This window comes from Dasypus novemcinctus, chromosome 21 (genome assembly GCF_030445035.2).
Source record: "Dasypus novemcinctus isolate mDasNov1 chromosome 21, mDasNov1.1.hap2, whole genome shotgun sequence".
Lineage (NCBI taxonomy): Eukaryota > Metazoa > Chordata > Mammalia > Cingulata > Dasypodidae > Dasypus > Dasypus novemcinctus.
Window position 1 is genome coordinate 69,616,610 of NC_080693.1, and position 24,009 is coordinate 69,640,618.

At 42.1% G+C, this 24,009-nt stretch overlaps 1 protein-coding gene and 1 pseudogene across 2 annotated transcripts in view; both read right to left on the bottom strand.

Moving 5' to 3' along the window:
* SMURF2 (SMAD specific E3 ubiquitin protein ligase 2) overlaps nucleotides 1–24,009 on the bottom strand; it is a 185,607-nt gene that overhangs the window by 112,284 nt on the left and 49,314 nt on the right. The gene's annotated exons all lie outside the window — the stretch shown is intronic.
* Nucleotides 903–2,079, bottom strand: LOC139437228 (forkhead box protein I3-like; annotated as a pseudogene).

The window sequence follows — 24,009 nt, forward strand, 5'->3', positions numbered from 1 at the left end:
TTATTTCAACCAAAATCTTTGGTCAAAGGCGATATAGCTCCATTCCTGCCCTTGTACATTTGTTTGCCTATGGATACTTACTTCTTTGGCTTGTAGGAACTAGATCGCAGAGGTTACAAGCACCAGTTCTGAAGTCAAGACTGCCTGGATTTGATCCTGGTTCCACAATTTACCCTTTGTGGCCTTGGGCAAGTGACCCAGCATCTCAGAGGTTCAATTTCCTCATATGGACAATGAGGGGTCATAATATCCCCTAAGGTTGTTGTGAGAATTAAATTAGTGAGTACACGAGAAGTGCCTTGTACAGTGCTGGCACACATAGCTTGGCTGGAGTGACAGTCCATTGCTATTAGTGTGTACTATGTACCAGGTACTTCTGAGTATAAGTAGACATGGTTCATGAGAAGGACCTAGCTTAAAGATTTACAGTGTTTCCTAGTACAGTCTTTTTTAAAAACTTTAAATAGAGGCAAATAACAAAAAGTTGGAGGTTTCATAGAAAAACCCAGATATTCGGCTTTTCTAGAAAACCCAGAAAGTTACTGTGCAGGAGGTAACCAGCTGCCCACAACAGAATTCAGCTGTCCATTCCCAACCACTCCCAATTGTTTCACTTGCCATTTGTCATTGCTGTTAGTTTTCTTACCCAACAACTTCACTGGTCCATGTTGATTAGCCAGTACGCATATGTACTTGCAACCTTTGTATGCCAAGAGGAAGAAAATAAACATGGCTCTCACCCTTCCCAGGCTTAAAGGTTGCTGTCCCAGAATAGAATGAGATCAATGTTTCCCTAAGAAGGTCCTTCATCCAGAGTACCCTGTAAAATCTTGGGTGGTAGAAAGGGTTATCCACAACCTTGCTACACCAAGTGTTGTCACCTGGGACTTCACAGAAATGAACCCCAAATCTACTGAACCAAAATCTTCATTTTAAGGCACTCCAGGAGTGCATGGGGAAGTCTGAGAAGTAATGCTCTAGACCTCAGAGCACTCCCAGGGGTAGAAAAAGCTGGGGACCATGCTGAAGTTGTAGAACGGGCTGCTCTGGGGCCCCCACTGGTGCTAGCAGGGTAAAGGATGTAATAGGAATTTCTCTGGCTATTTGTACTTTGCTGCCATTACTCAGCTGCAAGCCGTCTGATGAGACCTCAGAGTTGGAGCTGGGGGGTGGGGAGGGCTAGGCTGCTGGAGAGTGGCTGGACCCCTGCATCCCTAGGTGGCAGTTGCTAGGGAGAGCTTGCCAGGGGATCCAACTGCTGCTGACACTTAAGGAGCTAAGGCTGCTGTAGAATGTGTTGAGGTAAGGGGAGGAAGTGAGCATGGCTGAGGATGAGGCAGTAGTTTGGGTGCCCCCAGGAGGCTCTGGGGACTGGGAAGGCCTTAGCAAAGAGGAGGGGCTGTCTCATGACTTCGTGCTCACTCCAGCCCCAACATAGAGCTGACACCGGCCTCAGCATTGCACTTTTGCTTCCAGTGGAAGTTCCCACAGTCAAACATTTTTCTCACAGTTTGGATCCAGGATCCAGTAACTGCCTTTTCCTGGGTCATGGTCATCCCAGGCCACCTTCTTGAAGCAGTCATTGAGCCACAGGTTGTGGCAGATGGAGTTCTGCCAGCTGGCCTTGCTGAGCTGGTAGAAGGGGAAGCTATCAGCCACGAACTGGTAGATGTGGCTGAGTATGAGCTTGTGCTCAGATACACTCTGGATGGCCACAGCAATGAGTGCCAAGGACGAGTTGGGCAGGCGCACCATCATTATCAGGTCCTTGCAGCTGGCCAGGAAGAGCCAGCTCAGCTAGCCAGTTGCCCAAGGCCCGTGGGTAAGGCAGGCACAGGCCAAGGTGCCAGCATAGGTCAGTAGCTGCAGGAAAGACCCAGCTGTGCTTCCAAGGGGTGGCGGCAGCGGGGTACCCAGGTAAGTGGCAGATGAGCTGCCCACACCAGGCCTGTTGGGCCACAGATAGAGGTTGGTTGTGGTGGTGCACCATAATCTATCAGCCTGTAAGGCACCCTGGCAGCGGGGGGCATGCCAAGCAGTTGTGGCAGACTGGGCTGCGAAAGTTGTCAATGTAGTAGAGGGCCATATTGGCAGCCATCAGGAGGTGCAGTGTGGCCACAGCCAGGGGCAAGAAGGACTGGCCTCCCCACTCCAGCAAGAACATGCCTTGCCGGGACCAAGCCCACAGCTCCATCTCAGCCCTCGCTGGGTGCAGGCTGCAATAGGGGCTCCAAACGCTGGTAGGAAGGAAGCATCTCACCATATTCTTAACACATTGAAATAAAGGAATATTCTTGTATTTGTATTATTACCACAATCCTCATCTACCACCAAAACCACTGTTATAAAGTCCCTAGATTATAGACGACCCCTTTCAGCCACAATCACATTTATAAATCAGCAGTGTTATACTCATGTGGAACAATCAACTTTATCCCATTTCCACATACTTACAATTTCTACACACATTCAGTATCAGCTTCCTTTTCTGAATCCACATTCTGTCTCCTACTTTTTTTTATTCTATGGCTTAATTCCGTAAGTTTACTCGTCATATTGAGTTACTACAGTGAGACCATACAATATTCATCCTTTTGTGTCTGACTTATTTCACAAACCATAATATCCTCAAGGTTCATCCACGTCGTCGTGTGCTTCTCAAGTTCATTTTTTCTTACACCTGAATAGTATTCCATCAAATGTATATACCACATTTTGTTTATCCATTCATCAGTTGAAGGGCACGTAGGTTGTTTCCATCCTTTAGCAACTGTGAATGAAGCTGCTATGAACATCAGTGTGCAAGTATCTGTTTGCGTTTTTGTTTTCAGTTCTTCTGAATAGATTCCTAGTAGGGGGATCTTAAGGCAGTTCTATATTCAGCTTCCTGAGGAACCGCCAACCTGTCTTCCACAGAGGCCGCACCATTTTACATTCCCACCAACAGTGAAGAAGTATTCCTATTTCTCTGCATCCTCTCCAGCACTTGCAGTTTTTGTTGTTGTTTTTTTTTTAATCATGGCCATTCTATAAGGAAGGAATGATGTCACATAGTTTTGATCTGCATTTCCTTAATAACTAAAGAGGATGAGCACCTTTTCATGTGTTTTTTGGCTATTTGCATATCCTCTTCAGAAAAATGACTATTCATGTCTTTTGCTCATTTTTAAAATTGGGTTGTTGTCTTTTTGTCATTGAGTTGTGTGATCTCTTTTTGTAACATTGAAATCAAATCCTTATCAGACATGTGGTTTCTGAAAAATTTTTCCCCATTTAATTGTCTGCCTTTTCACTGTAGCAAAGTCATTTAAAGCAGAAAACTGTTTCATTTTGAGGAGATCCCATTTATCTATATTTTCTTTCACTGCTTATGCTTTGGGAGTAAGGTTTAAGAAACCACTACCAACCACAAGATCTAGAAGATGTTTCCCTACATTTTCTTCTAGGAGTTTTAGAGTTCTAGTTTTTATATTTAGGTCCTTGATGCATTTTGAATTAATTTTTGTAAACAGTATGAGACAAGGGTCCTCTTCCTTTCTTTTAGAAACAGATGTCCACTTTTCCAAGCACCATTTGTTGAATAGGCTGTTCTGACCCAGAGAAGTGAGGGTCTACTTCCAAACTCTCAATTTGATTCCATTGGTCCACCTGTCTATCTTTATGTCAGTACCATGCATTTCACCACTGTAACTAAGTGGCATGCTTTAAAAATGGGAAATGAGAGTCCTCCATCTTCATTCTTCTTTTCAAAGATATTTTGGGCTACTTGGGACCCCTTACCCTTCCAGATAAACTTGTTAATTACCTTTTTCAATTCTACAAAAAAGGCTGGTAGAATTCTTATCAGGATTGCGTTGAATCTGTAAATCAATCTGGGCATCTTAATGACATCTTTTTTTTTTTTAAGATTTATTTATTTCTCTCCCCTTACCACCCCCACCCCAGTTGTCTGTTCTCTGTGTCTATTTGCTGCATCTTCTTTGTCCGCTTCTGTTGTTGTCAGCAGCACGGGACTCTGTGTTTCTTTTTGTTGCATCATCTTGTTGTGTCAGCTCTCCGTGTGCGGCACCATTCCTGGGCAGACTGCACTTTCTTTCGCACTGGGCGGCTCTCCTTACAGGGCACACTCCTTGCGCATGGGGCTCCCCTACAAGGGGGACACCCCTATGTGGCACGGCACTCCTTGCGTGCATCAGCACTGCTCATGGGCCAGCTCCACAAGGGTCAAGGAGACCCGGGGTTTGAACCACAGACCTCCCATGTGGTAGACGGACACCCTAACTACTGGGCCAAGTCTGCTGCCCTTAATGACATCTTAATTTCAGATATTTAGTCTTCTAATCCATGAACATGGAATAGCCTTCCAAATTTACTTAGGTATTAGCAATGTTTTATAGTTTTCTGAATACAAGACCTGTATTTAGTAGCAACTAAATACTTGATTCTTTTAGTTGCTACTGTAAATGGAATTTTTTTCTGACTTCCTCCTCCCTTTGCTCATTGGTAGTATATAGAAATGCTATTGATTTTTGCATATTAAACTTGTATCCCACCACTTTGCTGAAGTTGTCTATTAGTTCCAGTAGTTTTGTTGTGGAGTTTTGGGTGTTTTCTAGGTAGAGGATCACATCAGTGACTAGCAAAAGTTTTACTTCTTCCTTTTCTATTAGGGAGCTTTTCATGTATTTATTTTTCTTGCCTAATTGCGCTAGCTAGAACTTCTAGAACAATTCTGAACAAGGAGGAGATAGTGGGCATCCGTGTCTTGTTCCCAACTTCAGCAGGAAAGCTTTCACTCTTTCACCATTGAGTACAATATTAGCTGTGGGTTTTTCATATATATACTTTGTCCTACTGGAAAAGTTTCCTTCTATTCCTATCTTTTGGAATGTTTTTATCAAGAAAGGATGTTGTATTTTGTCCGATGCCTTCTCTGCATCAATTAAGGTGATCATGTGATTTTTCTTCAATTTATCTTTTTTGGGGGGATGCAGTACTGGGGATTAAACCCAGGACCTCATACGTGGGAAGCAGGTGCTCAACAACTTGAACTACATCCACTCCCCCTCTTCAATTTATTAATGTAGTCTAAACACTGATTGATTTTCTAGTGTTGAACCACCCCTGTATACCTGGTATAAAACCCACTTGACCATAGCATATAATTCTTTTATTGTACTTTTAGATTTGGTTAGCAAGTATTTTGTTGAGAATTTCTGAATCTATATTCATTAGAGAAATTAGTCTGTAATTTCCTTTTTCATAATATCTTTATTTGGTTTTGGTATAAGGGTGATGTTGGCTTCATAGAATTAGTTTGGTAGCATTCCCTCTTGTTCAATTTTTTGAAGAGTCTAAGACTGGTATTACATCTTCTTTAAATAACTAGTAGAATTCACCTGTGAAGGCATGTGGGTCCTGGGATTTTCATTTTGGGGAGGTTTTTGATGAATGTTTCAAGTTCTTTACTTGTGATTGGTTTGTTGAGGTCTTCTATTTCTAGGGTCAGTGTGGGTTGATCATGTGTTTCTAGGAGTTGGCCCATTTCATCAATGTTCTTTAGTTTGTTGGCATACAATTATTCATAATATCCTCATCTCTCTTATTTCTGCTGGCTCAGAGGTAATGTCACCCTTCTCACTTCTGATTTTATTTCCATCTTCCCTCTTTTTTGTTAGTCTAGCCACAGATTTGTCAATTTTATTGATCTTCTTCAAAACCAACTTTTGGTTTTGTTGATTTTTTTTTTTATTCTCCATTTCATTCATTTCTTCTCTAATCTTTATTATTTCTTTCCTTCGGCTTGTTTTGGGATAGGTCTTTGATTTTAGCCCTTTTTTTATTTTTTATAAGGTACCAGGGATTGAACCTGGGATGTCATACCTGAAAAGCAGGTATTCAACCACTGAGCTACATCTGCTAACCAATGAGAGTTGGTTTTTTTCATTTGTCTGTCTGTTTGTAGGAGGTACTGGGGATTGAACCTGGGACCTCATACGTGGGAAGCAGGCACTCAACCCCTCAAGCTATATCTGCTCCCCTTTTCTTCTTTTTTAACCTAACCATTGAGAGCTATAAATTTCCCTTTCAGCACTGCCTTCACTGCCATAGTTTTGATATGTTGTGCTCTTGTTTTCATTTGTCTCGGGGTATTTACTGATTTCTCTTGCAATTTCTTCTTTGACCCAGTGATTATTTAAGAATATAGTGTTTAATCTACACATATTTGTGAAATTTCCCTTTTTCTGCCTCTTATTAATTTCCACTCCATGATCATACAATTCAGTTAGCATTAGTGTAGATTATGGGCAAACATATACACATGGTATATGTACATTATAGCTATTCTATCACCTTAATGTTCTGGCTCTAAAATTTTGGCATGTATCAGAATCAGGAGGAGAGAGTTAAATCACACTGCTGGGAGTATCAAGATGGCAAAATAAGAAGCTTCAGGGCTCCATTTCCACACAGAAATCCTGAACAACCAAAAAGAACTGGCAGAAACATCTTTCTCAAAGCTCCAGAAAACAGAAGGCTGCAGAACAGGGTAAACATCAAGTCAATAAAAAGGCTACTTAAAAGCAGTAGTTCTTTGTGCCACTCTGGCTGGTCTCTCCACCCCACACCAGCTAGGCATGGAGCTGGCCCTCCCTCCAGTTGCAGAGGAAGCAGAGTAACTCTCATGAACATACTGGGAGCCCACGTATCTGGCCCAATCTGTCTGGTGATGGCCTAAGGGACTTTGACTATCCTACAAATGTCCTGTGTATGGAAGGCAGCACACAGAGCTCTCTCACAAAATGCTGTGGGAGAGAGGTTGTCCTTCCTAAGGCAAGGGAATGCTGACTAGAAAACACAATACAGTGCCTGGGACCATGAGGAAACAGTTTCCAAGGGAAGAGATGAAATTTGACGATGTAAGCAGGGAAAATCCTAGGCCACCTGCACATGTCCAAAACAAGATGCATACACAGAAAGAATTAGGGAGGCCCCTAAGCTTTGGGTTGAAGCTATTCTCTAAACTCATATATGGATAAATTCTGAAGGAGAACACTCACACAGGTTAATATGCAAAGACCGAGAAAGGTGATTTTTTTGTTTGTTTGCTCTTGGCATTCACAGAAAGCCCTGTCATAACACAAGGTAGATACATGCTTAAGAAACATATGTCTCAGAGTCTAAATTCCAGCAATAACACATTCAAATATCAAAATATCTAGGTTTTGACAAAAGATTACAAAGCGTACAAAGAAAGAAGCAGCAATGACCCAGGCAAAGGAAGAGAATAAAGTATTAGAAACTATCAATGAAGAGGATAAGACCTGAGACATTCCAAAGACTTTTTAAAAATGGCCCTAAGGACTCTCAAAGGGCTAAAAGAAAACACTGATAAAGAACTAAAGGGGAAGTAGACGTGGCCCAACTGATAGACCATTCACGTACCATATGGAGGGTCCAGGGTCTGATACCCAGGGCCTCCTGACCCATGTGGTGAGCTGGCCCGTGCAGAGAGCTTCTGCACGCAAGGAGTGCAGTGCCATGCAGGGGCACCCCCACGGAGGGGTGCCCCACACGCAAGGAGTGCATCCCATAAGGAGAGCCACCCTGCATGAAAAAATCACAGCCTGCCCTGGAGTGACGCCGCACACATGAAGCGCTGACACAGTAAGATGACGCAACAAAAAAAGAGACGCGGTTTCCCAGTGCCGCTGGATAATGCAAGCAGATGCGGAAGAACACAAAGTGAATGGACACAGAGAGCAGACAACGGGGTAGAGCAGAGAGAAATAAATAAAAATAAAATCTTTAAAAAACAAAAAAAAGATGCTCAATGAATTCCAAACAGGGTAAATCCAGATAGACCATATCATGCCACGTTATAATCAAACTGTAAAATGCCAAAGATGAAAAGAGAATTCTGCAAGAGAGAAGTAATGCATTGCACACAAGGGCACTTCAGTAAGAGTAAGTGCTGGTTTGGCAGTGGGATAACATACTCAAAGTGCTGCAAGCAAAATCATTGCCAACCAAGAATTCTACATCCAGCAAAATTGTCATTCAAAAATGGGGGGGTGGGGGAGGTGGAGCCAAGATGGCATCAGAACAAGGAGCTCCTGGAGTCAGCTCCTGAAACAGGGCAGTTGGTGGTCACCCAGAGCTACCTAAAGCACCTTCTGGAGGACCCAGGAGACCAGAGGGGTATCCTGCAACCTCCTTGAGAGTGTGGAAGGAGGAGACTGCCCATCTGCACAGAGGAATCATGAGTAGAGCCCTCCACTCTGCAGAGGTTGGTGCCCGTGGCACACAAGCCACCTCGGGAACTATTCTGTGGTTGAAGTTCCATCTCCCCCAGTAAAAATGGGAGGAAAACACGGTGTGGCACCGACTTCAGCTACTGATTACTGGATTCGGCAGGCTGAAATAGAAGCCTAGGAACAGCTAAACTTTGAGCCTGTCCAGGTCAGAGGGAAACCGGTGGCTGCCATTCTGACTCTGCCCCGGGCACAAGCGGAAGCGGTACTGACTGAAAATCAGTGCTTGTAAGGACGGGCTTCTCTCCACCCAGGTTGGATTGCAGGTCTAGCCTAAACCCCAGTCCCACCTCTGGCAGGGAGGAAACTGGGGGGACCTGTACCACCTCTCTGGGAAGCTGCAAGCCACACCCCAGAGGCTGGTGCCCATCGTACTCTAGGGGCCCAAGACGCCTCCGGAGCTTTTCTGTGGCTGGAGTTCAAAGCTCCATTTCCCATCAATGGTGGAGAAAGAGATGTCCACTGACCTCAGCTACTGATAGTGGACTCAGCTGGCTAAAGTATAATCCTAGAGCCAGCTAGGATCTGAGCATGTTCAAGCAGGAAAGTCCGGTAGCAGCCATGCTGACTCCACCTCAAGCATGAGGGGAAGCCTGCTAATTGATATCCAGTGAAGTTAGGGACAGGATTCTTTCCACCAAGATTGGACTGTAGCCCTAGCCTAGGCTCCAGCGCCACCTCCAGCAGAGAGGTAGCTGGCAAGACCTGCACCAGGCTTTCCAGAGAAGTGCAAGTGCTCTCTGCTGGCAGAGGCTGAATAGTCGGACACCTGGGGCTGCAACCGCTCACCTCAAGAGAATAAGAAAGGAGCTGGGTATCCTCGGTGTCTCTGGGCAATGGCAGGAGTTTTAAACCCACACAGATTTGTTGAGTGCCTTTGAGCCCATCTCCACCTCTATCCCCCACAGAATAGGAGGGGGCTGGTGTTGCCTGAATCTCTCAGGGCAACAGTTTGGGGCTGCACAAGTCTGACTGTTGGGCTGTGGCTCCACCACCATCGCCAATAGGACAAGAGACAGATTGTATTTGCCCAGCCTCTTTGGATAACTGCAGATGCTTTTGACCCACATAGCATGGTCTAGTGGGTACTTATAGACATACCCTCACCCCCCAATAGGGAAGAAGGGGACTGATCTTTCTACAACCTTTTTGGGCAACAGCAGACCTTCAGCCTGCATAGACTGGACTATTGGATGCCTATGAATCCAACCCCATCCCCAATAGGATAGGAGGGTTTTGGTGTCTCCACAGCCTCTCTGAACTACGGTGGGTACTTTCAGTCAACAGGGACTGAACTGTCAAGTGCTTGTGGACCCAACCCCATGCCTTAAGAGGAAAGAAGGGGGCTGGTGTTTCCTCAACCTCTCCAGGCAACAGCAGGTATTCTCAGCCTAAAGGGACTGAACTGTTGAGCAACCATAGAACCACCCTTACCACCCAATAGGATAGGAGAGAGCTGGTGCTTCGTCAGCCTCTCCAGGCAACAGGGGGTACTTTCAGCCTACAGGACTGAACTGTTGAGCATTTGTGGTTCTGTTCCCATCCACTAAAGGGCAGAAGGGACAGTACTCCCTAAGCCTCTCAGGGCAACTGCAGGCATATTGGACCCACATAAATTAGAATGTTGGGCACTCCTGGGGGCCCAATCCCACTCCTAGTCGGGAGAGGATCTGGTGATACATCAGTTTACCTGAGCAACTGTGGTCATTTTGGACCCACACAGCATAGATTGCTGACCAAAACTATAGCTCCATCCCTGCCTAAGCTAGGGTAGGAAGGGGTGTGAAGCTTCACCAGTGTCTCTGGGTGAGTATAGACAGTCTTGTGCCCAACTGGGATTTTTATACACGGCTCCAGCTCTGTCCCTATCCCTAACAGAGGAGAAAGGTGGGAGAAACTCATCAATTCCTGGGGTAATGTGGGACCTTCAGCCTCTATAGCTTACAGCACCAATTATACCCTTGGCTTATGCTATATAACCATTAAGGGAGAAAAGATAAGAAATCCCTAAACTAAAGGGAGAAACTACATCCAGAATAAATACATCTAGCAAGCCAGAAGCAGAAACACCATCAAAAAATTACAGTCCATACCAAGAAACAGGAAGAGATAGCCCAATTAAAGGAACAAGATAAGCATGCAGATGACATAAAGGAGTTGAGACAATTAATCTCAGATGTTCAAACAAATCTCCTTAATAAATTCTATGAGATGGCTAAAGAGATTAAGGATATTAAGAAGACACTGGAGGGAAGCCGACTTGGCCCAATAGATAGGGCGTCCGCCTACCACATGGGAGGTCCAAAGTTCAAACTCCAGGCCTCCTTGACCCGTGTGGAGCTGGCCCATGCACAGTACTGATGTGCGCAAGGAGTGACCTGCCATGCAGGGGTATCCCCCGCATAGGGGAGCTCCACATGCAAGGAGTGTGCCCCGTGAGGAGAGCCACCCAATGGGAAAGAAAATGCAGCCAGCCCAACAATGGCACCACACACGCAGAGACCTGACACAGCAAGGTGACACAACAAAAAAAAAGAGACACAGATTCCCGGTGCTGCTGATAAGGAAAGAAGTGGTCATAGAGGAACACACAGTGGATGAACACAGAGAGCAGAAAACTGGCAGGGGGAAGGGGAGAGAAACAAATAAAAAATAAATCTTTTTAAAAAAAAAAAGGAAAACACTGGATGAGTACAAAGAAGAATTTCAAAGCATACACAGAAAAATAGCAGACCTTATGGGAATGAAAGGTGCAATAAATGAAATTTAAAATACACTGGAAGTGGGAGGAAGAGATGTGATGTGGGGGCATTTTCGGGGGTTGGAGTTGTTCTGGGTGGTGCTGCAGGGACAGTTATGGGACATTGTATGTCCTCCCATGGCCCACTGGGTGGACTGTGGGAGAATGTGGGCTATGCTGTGGGCCACTAGCCATGAGGTGCAGCAGTGCTCAGAGATGTATTCAGCAAGAGCAATGAACGTCTCATGATGATGGAGGAGGCTGTTGTTATGGGGGGAGGAGTGGGGTGAGGGGGTGGGGGGTATATGGGGACCTCATATTTTTTGAATGTAACATTTAAAAAAAAATACACTGGAGACATATAACAGCAAATTTGAGAAAGGAGAAGAAAGGATCAGCGAGCTTGAAGACATGGCCTCCGAAAGTGAACAAATAAAAGAACAAATGAAGAAAAGAATGGAAAAAATTGAACAGGATCCCAGGGAAATAAATGACAGCAAGAGATATGCAAATATACATGTCATGGGTATCCCAGAAGGAGAAGAAAAGGGAAAAGGGGCAGAAAGAATATTTGAAGAAATAATGGTGGAAAATTTCCCAACCCTAATGAAAGACAAAGATAGCCATGTCCAAGAAGCACAATGTACTCCCATCCAAATAAATCCAAATAGACCAACTCCAAGACACATACTAATCAGAATGTCAAATGCCAGACACAAAGAGAGAATTGTAAGAGCAGCAAGAGAAAAGCAATGCATAACATATAAGGGATACCCAATAAGATTAAGTGCTGATTTCTCATCAGAAACCATGAAGGCAAGAAGGCAATGGTATGATATATTTAAGATACTGCAGGAGAAAAACTGCCAGCCAAGGATTTTATACCCAGCAATAGCATCTTTTAAAAATGAGGGTGAGGTTAGAATATTTACAGATAAACAGAAACTGAGAGAGTTTATAACAAAAAAAGACTAGCCTTGCAAGAAATACTAAAGGGACTGCTAGAACCTGAAAAGAAAAGACAGGAGAGAGAGGCCTGGAAGACAGTCTAGAAATGACAACTCTATCAGGAACAGTATCTAAAAGTGTCAAATATAAATGAAAGACAAAATGCAAAGATCAAAATGGATGAAATAAGAACTGCCTTTACAGTAACAACATTGAATGTTAATGGATTAAACTCCCCAATCAAAAGACAGACTGGCAGAATGGATAAGAAAATATAAGCCATCTATATGTTGTCTGCAAATGACTCACCTTAGACCCAAGGATATCAAAAAATTGAAAGTGAAAGGTTGGAAAAAGATATTCCACACATGCAGTAACCAAAAAAAGGCTGGGGTAGCTATACTTATATCAGATGACACAGATTTTAAAAGCAAAATTGTTATTAGAGACAAGGAAGGACATTACATATTAATAAAAGGGATGATTCACCAGGAAGAAATAACAATCATAAATATATATGCACCTAACCAGAATGCCCCAAGATACATGAGATACTGGCAAAACTGAAGGGAGAAATAGACATCTCTACAATAATAGTTGAAGACTTCAATATACCACTCTCAGCATTGGACAGAACATCTGGGCAGAAGATCAATAAAGAAACAGAGGGAAACGGACTTGGCCCAGTGGTAAGGGCGTCCGTGTACCACATGGGAGGTCCGCGGTTCAAACCCCAGGCCTCCTTGACCCATGTGGAGCTGACCCATGCACAATGCTGATGTGCGCAAGGAGTGCCCTGCCACGCAGGGGTGTCCCCCGCGTAGGGGAGCCCCACGTGCAAGGAGTGCACCCCGTAAGGAGAGCCGCCCAGCACGAAAGAAAGTGCAGCCTGCCCAGGAATGGCGCCGCCCACACTTCCCGTGCCGCTGACAACAACATAAGCGGACAAAGAAACAAGACAATGCAGCAAATAGACACAGAGAACAGACAACCAGGGGAGGGGGGGGGATTAAATAAATAAATAAATCTTTTAAAAAAAAAGAAACAGAGAGCTTGAATAATATAATAAATGGACTAAACCTAATAGACATATACAGAACACTGCACCCCAAAATAGCAGCATATACATTCTTTTCAAGTGCTCATGGATCTTTCTCCAGGATAGATCATACATTGGAACACAAAGCAGATCAAATAAATTCAACAAAATTGAAATTATACAAAGCACTTTCTCTGATCATAATGGAGTAAAGCTGGAAATCAACAAGTGGCAAATAAAGGGAAAATTCACATACATATGGAGATTAAACAACACACTCTTAATCAGTGAGTCAAAGATGAAATTTCAAGAGAAATCAATCAATATCTCGAGACAAATGACAATGAGAATACAACATATCAGAACCTATGGGATGCTGCGAAGGCAGTGTTGAGAGGAAAATTTATAGCCCTCAATGCTTACATTTAAAAAGAAAGAGCTAAAATCAATGACCTAACTACACAACTGGAGGAACTAGAAAAAGAACAGCAAACTAATCCTAAAGCAAGTAGAAGGAATGAAATAACAAAGATCAGAGCAGAAATAAATGAAATTGAGAACAAAAAAACAACAGAGAAAATTAACAAAACCAAAAGTTGGTTCTTCGAGAATATTAACAAAATCAACAAACCCTTAGATAGTCTGACTAAGAAAAAAAGAGAAGATGCAAATAAATGAAATAAAAAATGAAAAAGAGAACCTTATTACTGACCACAGAAATAAGGGAGATCATAAGAGGCTACTATTAACAACTTTATGCTAAAAAACTAGACAATGTAGATGAAATGGAAAAATTCCTAGGAATGTACAAACAACCTACACTGACACTAGAAGAAACCGAAGACCTCAACAAGCCAATCACAAGTAAAGAAATTGAAACAGTAATCAAACAGCTCCCCAAAATGAAAAGCCCAGTACCAGACGGTTTCGCAGGTGAGTTCTACCAAGCATTCAAAGAAGATTTAATACCAATCTTACTCAAGCTCTTCCAAAAAATTCAACAAGAAGGAATGCTACCAAACACATTCTATGAAGCCAATATCACTCTAATACCAAAGCCAGATAAAGATATTTTTAAAAAAGAAAATTACAGACCCATTTCTCTAATGAACACAGATGTAAAAATCCTCAATAAAATACTTGCTAATCGAACCCAAAATACATTAAAAGAATTATCCATCATGTTCACGTGGGTTTTAATACCAGGCATGCAAGTATGGTTAAACACAAGAAAATCAATCAGTATAGTACACCACATTAATAAATCAAAGAAGAAAAATCACATGATCTTATCAATTGACACAGAAAAGGCATTTGACAAAATACAGCATCCTTTCTTGATAAAAATACTACAAAAAATAGGAATTGAAGGAAATTTTCTCAAGATGATAAAGGCCATATATGAAAAACCCACAGCTAACATTGTACTCAATGGTGAAAAACTAAAAGCTTTCCCGTTGAGATCAGGGGCAAGACAAGGATACCCACTATCACCACTGTTGTTCAATACAGTGCTAGAAGTTCTAGCTAGAGCAGTCAGGCAAGAAAAAGAAATAAAAGCCATCCAAATTGGAAAGGAGGAATTAAAACTTTCACTATTCACAGATGATATGATCATATATCTAGAAAATCCTGAAAAATCTACAACAAAGCTACTAGAGCTAATAAATGATTTCAGTAGAGTATCAGGATACAAGATCAATAAGCAAAAATCAGTGGTGTTTCTATATACTAACGTACAATCTGAGGAGGAAGTCAGGAACAAAATTCCATTTACAATAGCAACTAAAAGACTCAAATATTTAGGAATAAACTTAACCAAGGATGCAAAGCACTTGTATTCAGAAAAGAGGCCCTGAATAGCCAGAAACATCTTAAAAAGGAAAAGTGAAGTTAGAAGACTCTCACTTCCAGACTTTAAATCATATTACCTAGCTACAGTGGTAAAAACAGCATGGTATTGGCATAAAGATAGACACATAGACCAATGGAACCAAACTGATGGCTCAGAAACAGACCTTCACATCTATGGCCAAGTGGTTTTTTGACAAGCATGTCAAGTCCTCCCAGTTGGGGCAGTTTATTCAACAAATGGTGTTGGGAGAACTGGATACCCATAGCCAAAAGAAAGAAAGAAGACCCCTACCTCACACCTTATACAAAAATTAACTCAAAATGGATCAAAGACCTAAATATAAAAAGAAGTACAATAAAGCTCCTAGAAGAAAATGTAAGGAAACATCTTCAAGACCTGGGGGCAGGTGGTATATTCTTAAACCTTACACCAAAAGCACAAACAACAAAAGAAAATAAGGATAAATGGGACCTCCTCAAACTTAAACACTTCTGTGATTCAAAGGATTTCATCAAGAAGGTGAAAAGGCAGCCCAGTCAATAGGAGAAAATATTTGGAAACCATTTATCTGGAAAGGGTTTGATTCCCATTCTATATAAAGAGATCATACAACTCAACAATGAAAGAACAAGCAATCCAATTGAAAAATGGGCAAAAGATTTAAATAGACATTTCTTCCAAAGAGGAAATACAAATCACCAAAAAGCACATGAAAAAATGTTCCATATCACTATTAGGTAAATGCAAATTAAAACAACAATGAGATCTCATCTAACACCACATGGAATGGCCATTATTTTAAAAAACAGACAACAATAAGTGCTGGAGAGGATGTGGAGAAATAGGAACACTCCTTCACTGTTTTTTTTTTTTTTTTTTTTTTTTTTTTTAATTTTTTTATTTTTTATTGACTTTGTAATAATATTACCTTAAAAATATATATGTGAGGTCCCATTCAACCCCACCCCCCCACCCCCCCCTCTCCCCCCCCCCAACAACACTCGTTCCCATCATCATGACACATCCATTGGATTTGGTAAGTACATCTTTGGGCACCTCTGCACCTCATATACATTGGTTCACATCATGGCCCATACTCTCCTCTATTCCATCATGTAGGCCCTGTGAGGATTTACAATGTCCGGTGATTACCTCTGAAGCACCATCCAGGGTAGCTCCATGTCCCGAAGATGCCTCCACCTCTCATCTCTTCCTGCCTTTCCCCATACCCTTTGTCCATTATGTCCACTTTTCCCAATCCAATGCCACCTCTTCTATGTGGACACTGGATTGGTTGTGTCCATTGCACCTTTATGTCAAGAGGAGGCTCAGATTCCACCTGGATGCTGGATGCAATCCTCCCATTTTCAGTTGTAATCACTCTAGGCTCCATGGTGTGGTGGTTGTCCTTCTTCACCTCCATCTTAGCTGAGTGTGGTAAGTCCAATAAATCAGATTGTAGGTGCTGGAGTCTGTTGAGGCTCAGGATCTGGCTATCACATTGTCAGTCCAGAGATTCAAATCCCCTAAATATATCTTAAACCCCAACATTAACTGCACCTCCAGCACATTAGCATGAAAGTCTTATGAAGGGAGATCCCATCTGAGTCCAGATTCATCACACATAAACACCATTTCCAAAGAGGGGCCATCTGCCCTGGTAGTTAACCCCATCAGCCATGACCATAACTCCCATGGGTCTCTTTAGCCCTCAAAGGAACCAATATCTGGGGGTTGTATCTGCTTTATCTGTCTCTCTGACTCTGCCTTCACTGTTGGTGGGAGTGTAGAATGGTGCAGCCTCTGTGGAAGACAGTTTGGTGGTTCCTCATAAAGCTAAATATAGAAGTGCCATATGATCCAGAAATTCCTCTACTACGAACATATCCAGAAGAACAAAAAACTATGACACAAACAGACATCTACACACCAATATTCATAGTGGCTTTGTTCACAATTGCCAAAAGATGGAAACAACCCAAGTGTCCATCCACCAATGAATGGATAAACAAAATGTGGTATATATGTACAATGGAATACTATGCTGCAATAAGAAGAAAAGAAATTGGGACATATGTGGTAACACGGATGAGTCTTGAAGACATTTTACTAAATGAAGTAAGCCAGACACAAAAGGACAAATATTGCATGGTCTCATCAATATGAACTAAATACAAATAATAAACATGGAATTAATACCTAGAGTATAGGTTATAAGGAGATAAGAAGAGGGATGAGAAAAACTATGGATGCTTTTATGTATGTAGAAATTTTAATTAATTTGACTGTAAAAGTGTGGAGATGGATAGAGTTAATAGCAATCCATTATATGAGTAACAACTGGTTTATAAATGGGATTGTGACTGAAAAAGGTAGTCTGGGGAAGTAAATGTCAATAGAAAGTAAGCTAAAGAATAATCTAGGGAGTGAATAACAGTGAACCCAGAGGCGGTTGAGAATTGTGGTTAAGGGTACAAATGCAAGAGAGTCCTTCTGTGAGCTAGACAAAATGTACAGCACCATTGCAGGGTGATGGGAATATGGAGAAACATGGGAAAACTACAATTGGTGTGACTTATAGACTGTGGTTAACAGCATTACTCTAATATTCTTGCATTAATGCCAAGTTATACTGAGTTGATAATAGAGGTGTATGGAAAAAGTGTGCCAAATGTATGCTATGGACCATGATTGGTGGTAATAGTCTGATGATATTATCTCATAATACGTAACAAATGTTCCACCGGGGTGTGGAGTTGTATGGGAAATCTACACATCTGTATGACTGTTTTGCAAGTTCACAATATCTGTAACAAAAATACATTAAAAAAATAGTAAGGGTTGGGGGAAAAATACACCAAATGTAAGATAAGGAATATAGTTGGTAGTAGTATTTTGACAGCGCTCTTGCATAGTTTGTAACAAATGTTTCACACCAATGCAAAGAGTTGGTGGAGGGGTGATGTATGAGACCCCTGTGTGATGTTATATATGTTTATTTTGTAAGTTCACAATCTTTACTATACACTTATTGTTTATGTGTGTTCATGTATGAATGATATACTTCAATAAAATAAAAAATTTTTTTAAAAAGGCGGGGAGGGATTAGGACATTCCCAAATAAATAAAAAGAAAGTCTGTCAACAACAGATTACCCCTAAAACAAATTCTAAGGGGAGCTCTGCAGTTTGAAAGGAAAGGATACTAGACAACTAACTGAAGTCACATGAAGTAATAAGACTCTCTGGTAAAGATAATGACATAAGTTCTAGTACGTTTTGGGTTTGTAACTGCTTTTTGCTTTCTACAGGAGCTAAAAGGCAAATGCACAAAATACATTGAGAAATTGGTCGTTTTGGATTCAGTATGAATAAACATGTCTATTTGTGACAAGAACTACATACAGGTGGGAGAACAAAGGGATAAAGTAAACAGTTTGTGTAAAACATTGAAGTTAACTTGGTATCTAAGCAAACAAGAGAGTTATAGATTTAAAATGTTAAACTTAAGCCCATGGCCATCACACACACACACAAAAATTAGCAAACAGAGAGACAGAAATTAGACTACAGTTATCAGGGGTAGGGGGAAGGGACAATTGGGGAGTTAATGCAAAATGAGCGTAGGGTTTCTGTTTGGGGTGAAGGAAAAGTTGTAGCAATGGATGGTGGTGAGGGTACTGCAACATTGCAAATGTGGTTAATCTCACTAAATGGAATGCTTGGGAAAGGTTGGCATGGAAAGATTTATGTTATATATATGTTTCCATGATTTAAAAAAGAAAAAGAGAAACTAAAGAGATGATAATTATATGCAAGACATGATATTGGATGGGATCCAAGAATGGAGGAGAGAGAAGCGGAGGTGATTCAAGAGATAGGGCTCCTGCCTACCATATGGGAGCACCCGGGTTCGATCCCTGAGGTCTCCTGTAAAAAAGAAGAGAAAGTATGCCTGTGTGGCGAGCCAGTGCCTGTGTGGTGAGTCAAGTGCCCGTGTGAGTGACCACGTGGTGAGCCAAGTGCCCACATAGCGAACCGAGTGCCTATGTGGTGAGCCAAGTGCCCACACAAGTGAGTCACACATCAAGATGATGACGTGGGCACGGACTTGGTCCAGTGGTTAGGGCATCCGTCTACCACATGGGAGGTCCGCGGTTCAAATCCCGGGCCTCCTTGACCCGTGTGGAGCTGGCCCATGCGCAGTGCTGATGCGCGCAAGGAGTTCCATGCCACACAGGGGTGTCCCCCACGTAGGGGAGCCCCAAGTGCAAGGAGTACGCCCCGTAAGGAGAGCCGCCCAGTGCAAAAGAAAGTGCAGCCTGCCCAAGAATGGTGTCGCACATACGGAGAGCTGATGCAGCAAGATGACGCAACAAAAAGAAACAGATTCCCATGCTGCTGACAACAAGAGAAGCGGACAAAGAAGACACAGCAAATAGACACAGAGAACAGACAACCGGGGTGGTGGGGGGGTAGGGGAGAGAAATAAATAAATAAATCTTTAAAAACAAAAACAAAACAGATGATAACACAACAAAAGAGAGACAAAGGGGAAAGCCAAGGTGAAGCGCAACAGAAACCAGGAACTGAGGTGGTGCAGCTGACAGGGAAACTCTCTCTATATCAGAAGTCCCCAGGATCAAATCCCAGTGAATCCTAGAGGAGAAAAAATGAGAAGACAAAAAGAGAAATAGATACAGAAGATCACACAGCAAATAGATACAGAGAGAAAAAACAGCAGGGTGGGGAAAGGTTGGAGGGGAAGGAGGGGAAAAATAAATCTTTGAAAAAAAAGAATGGAGGAGAAAAGGCTCAAAGACATTACTGGAACGTAAGAAAAATCTGGAATATTGAATGTAAGTTTCATATCAATGTTAAATTTCTTGAACTTCATAATTGCACTGAAGGTGATTACAAAAGTGACTATCCGTGTTCATAGGAAACATATACGGAAGTATTATGTGTTCAAGGAGAAGGGAGGGAGAGCAAAGGTGATAAAATGTATGGAATGGGACAAGGGGAACACTGATGGGTTCCACCTTCATATTTCTAATTCAGGTCTGGGGTGGGGCCCCAAAACTAAGTTTCCAGGGGATGCTGGTGCTGCTGATCTCTACATCACACTTTGAGAACCACTGCCTGAAAGCAATGGTTTTAAGTTTTTTAGGGGGGATGAGAGGGTGGCATAAAGAGCTCCTTTGAAAATCTAATGAAAACCGTTTATTTACATACATAATACACACACACATACTTTAAAGGGTTTATGGAACTCAGAAGCTCACTTTGTAATAAGAAAAGTAGACAATTACATCTAGAATTACACAGAAAAGAAAAACATTTAGAATTTGCATTTAATTATCAAGAGAAAGACATGAATATATTTCCTTAAAATAAAATTAAAAATTAAGATAAACCCTAGATTACAGCTAATGTACAAATTCTTTCCTATGAAAAGTCATTCCAAGAAACAAGCTCTCCACTCAAACCTATACATTAAATCTGCAATATCTGGACAAAGCTTGAGTAACTCATTCTCTGATTCTCTGAAAGTTTTCTGAGCCACTGGAAAAACCTGTAAGCACTTTGACATGAAGTGTAATGTTCAGATCACTTATCCTGTAAGGGCAGAAGCTTAAGGATTTTTGTTTCAAAAGGTTACTAGGTCTTTTTATTCGCAAGAGCATCTGTTGCCAAGACGTAAAAGTGACAAGCACTGTAATAAAATGTGTAATAAATGAAACTCCTTACTATTTCATTATTTTTAGTTCAGAAATATTTATTTCCACATTTGGAAAATTGCAGAAAGTGATCTTTTAGTATGTGTAGCCATTTGATAATGTTTATGAATTCCTAAAATAGATATTGAATTATGTTTGTAACTGGCCTGTACCTGGATGTGATTAAATTATGATCAGGGCTTTGATTGGGCCACATCAGTAGGACACTGAGTCCCCACCCCCTTGGTGAGTGGGAACTCACAGATAAAACTGCACAGCAGAGCAGAAGAGTTAGTTTGAGTTTTGACACTAGAGTTTGGAGCTAGAGCCTAGGAAGTAAGCACACAGAGGAGAGGAGCAGCTGACCCCAGAGAGAATCAAGGGGGGTGGGGTGGATAGAGATAGTCTACAGCTAGTCTTGTGGAGAGAGGCAACAGCCTAGAGAGCCTCATAGTCTACAACTGACCTTGTGGAGAGAACAAAGCAGCTGAGTCCGGGGAGAAATGAGCCCCAGGAAGAGGGGAACCCAGGAAGCCTAAACCCTGGCAGATGTTGGCAGCCATCGTGCTCCAAAACGTGTCAACAGACTTTGGTAAGGGAAGTAATTCACGCTTTATGGGCTGGTAACTGTAAGCTTCTATTCCAAATAAACACCCTTTATAAAAACTAACCGGTTTCTGGTATTTTGCATCAGCATCCCTTTGGCTGACTAATACAGTATGGTATTTTTTTATGGGAATTAAAACAAGTTATTTTAAGATATTAACCTTGATGATTGAAAACTGGGTATTAAAAAAAGATATTGGATTATGTTTGTAATCTGGTCTGTACCTGGGCATGATTGAGTTATGATTAGGGCTTTGATTGGGCCATGTCATTAGGGCACTGAGTCCCTACCCCTTGGTGAGTGGGGACTCACAGATAAAAGGCATGGCAAAGGACAGAGTTGAGTTTCTGATGTTGGACTTTTCATGTTGGAGTTTGATGCTGAAGTCTTAAGCTGGAGCCCCAAGAAGTCAGCATGCAGAGGAAAGAGAGCATGCCCCGGGAAGAGAGGACCTGAGCCAGGAGAAGAGCACAGAGGAATATAGACAGCTCTGCAGACATGGCAGAAACCCCAGGGAGAGAGACAGAGCTGTTCACCTGATAGTCTACAGCTGACCTTGTGGAGAGAGGCAAAGTCTTGATCTTGTGAAGAAAACAGGCGCTGAACCCAGAGGAACCCAGGAAGCCAGAACCCTCATAAACATTGGCAGCCATCTTGCTCCAACACCTGAAGATAGACTTTGGTGAGGGAAGTAACTTATGCTTTACGGCCTGGTATCTGTAAGCTCCTACCCCAAATAAATACTCTTTATAAAAACCAAAAAAAAAGAAAAAAAGAAAAACTGGGTATTTTCAACTCTTTCCCTTTGTTTTAGGGGAAGAAAGATTTTAATTTGCATGTGTTTCATGAAAATTCTAAGGGTCAACAGCATCACCACCATCCCCTTTAATATTCTCTATTAATGATAATTTAAAAGGATTTCCCAGGAAGAAGATGTGGCTAAAATGATTGGGCTCCTGTCTACCATGTAGGAGGTCCAGGGTTCAATTTCCAGGGTCTCCTGGGGAAGGCGAGCTGGCCCGAGCAGAGTGGCTGGCTTGCACAGGAGTGCTGGCACAGCAAGATGAAGCAACCAAAAGAGACACCGAGGATAGATAGTAAGAGATGCAGCAGACCAGGGAGCTGAGGTAGCTCAAGAGATCCCTCTCTCCCACTCCGGAAGGTCCCAGGATTGGTTCCCGGTGCCACCTAAAGAGAAGACAAGAAGACACAGAAGAACACACAGCAAATGGACACTGTGAGCAGAACAATGAGGGGGTAAAGATAATAAACAAATAAGTAAATAAATAAATCTTTTTTAAAATTTTTAAAAATTTAAAAATAAAAGGATTTCCCTTTTAAAAATGTAGAAAACAGTTTCAGATTGTATTTACTTAAAATTATCACAGCACTATTTCTATTCCCCCATGCTCTTTCAAATCCTGCTAAACCCTCATCTAACAGACAAGTTTTATTTCTCCCCTCCTTGAAACTGGGCAGGCCTTTCTGACTGTCATAATGACTATAACATGGCAGAAATGATGCTGCATGATTTCCAAAACCAGATCATAATAAAAAGTATGACTTCCAACTGGCATGTGTGTGCATGCTCACCTTGGGACTGACCCAGGCCACTTATAGTTGTTTCAATTAAGAGTCAGAACCAAGGTCCAGCTCAAGTGCCAGGGGAAATTGTGGGATCATCTAGCCCTTACCACTCTGTTCCAATGCTAGCACTAAATACCTACATCTGCAGCTATTTTATTTTCAAGGTTATTGTATGTGTTATAAATTGTATAGAGCATACATGCTGCAATACGTGGTCTGGTCAGATACAGTTCTAGAAATAGTTTGGGCTTTTTAAATTCATCCCACTTATTGGAGGCACCACTAGTTCCTTAAGCCTTCATTTCTTCTTATTTTTTTAAGTGTGGGTTTACAGGATTCAATGGCACTAGATCAGGGGGAGGCAGCCAGGGACTCAGCCCAGCAAATAGATTATTTAGAATTACAATAGAGGGAAGTGGACTTGGCCCAGTGGTTAGGGCATCCGTCTACCACATGGGAGGTCCACGGTTCAAACCCCGGGCCTCCTTGACCCATGTGGAGGTGGCCCACACAGTGATGATGCGCGCAAGGAGTGCCGTGCCATGCAGGGGTGTCCCCCGTGTAGGGGAGCCCCACGCGCAAGGAGTGCGCCCCGTAAGGAGAGCCGCCCAGCGCAAAAGAAAGTGCAGCCTGCCTAAGAATGGCACCACACACACGGACAGCTGACACAACAAGATGACGCAACAAAAAGAGACAAAGATTCCCGTGCTGCTGACAACAACAGAAGTGAACAAAGAAGACAATGCAGCAAATAGACACAGAGAACAGACAACCGGGGAAGGGGGGAGGAAGGGGAGAGAAACAAATAAATAAATCTTAAAAAAAAAAAAAAAAAGAATTACAATAGAAAGTCAGAAAACTTTAAGAGAATAAAAAGAAAAAGAAACTTAAATTCCTTCTGATTAAACAACTTACTCAAAGTCTAACAAACTCTCCCATGACTGATAAGAGAGAGAACTGTCAGGGGGCTGCTGAATCCATAAAGAGTTCAGAGACTAGACAAGTGACTGTTCTGTAAAAACTGAGAGAGGCATCCAACAAGCCAAGCTAGAGAGAGAGAAAAGACATACTTCTGATCTCAACTGCACCGTATTATAGTCTCTTCTTTAACTAGACAATCAAAATGAAATTAATTTTTCTGTACAAGAATAGGCCTTCAAATTCCTACTGGATACAGTTCTTCTATTTCTACCCTAAAT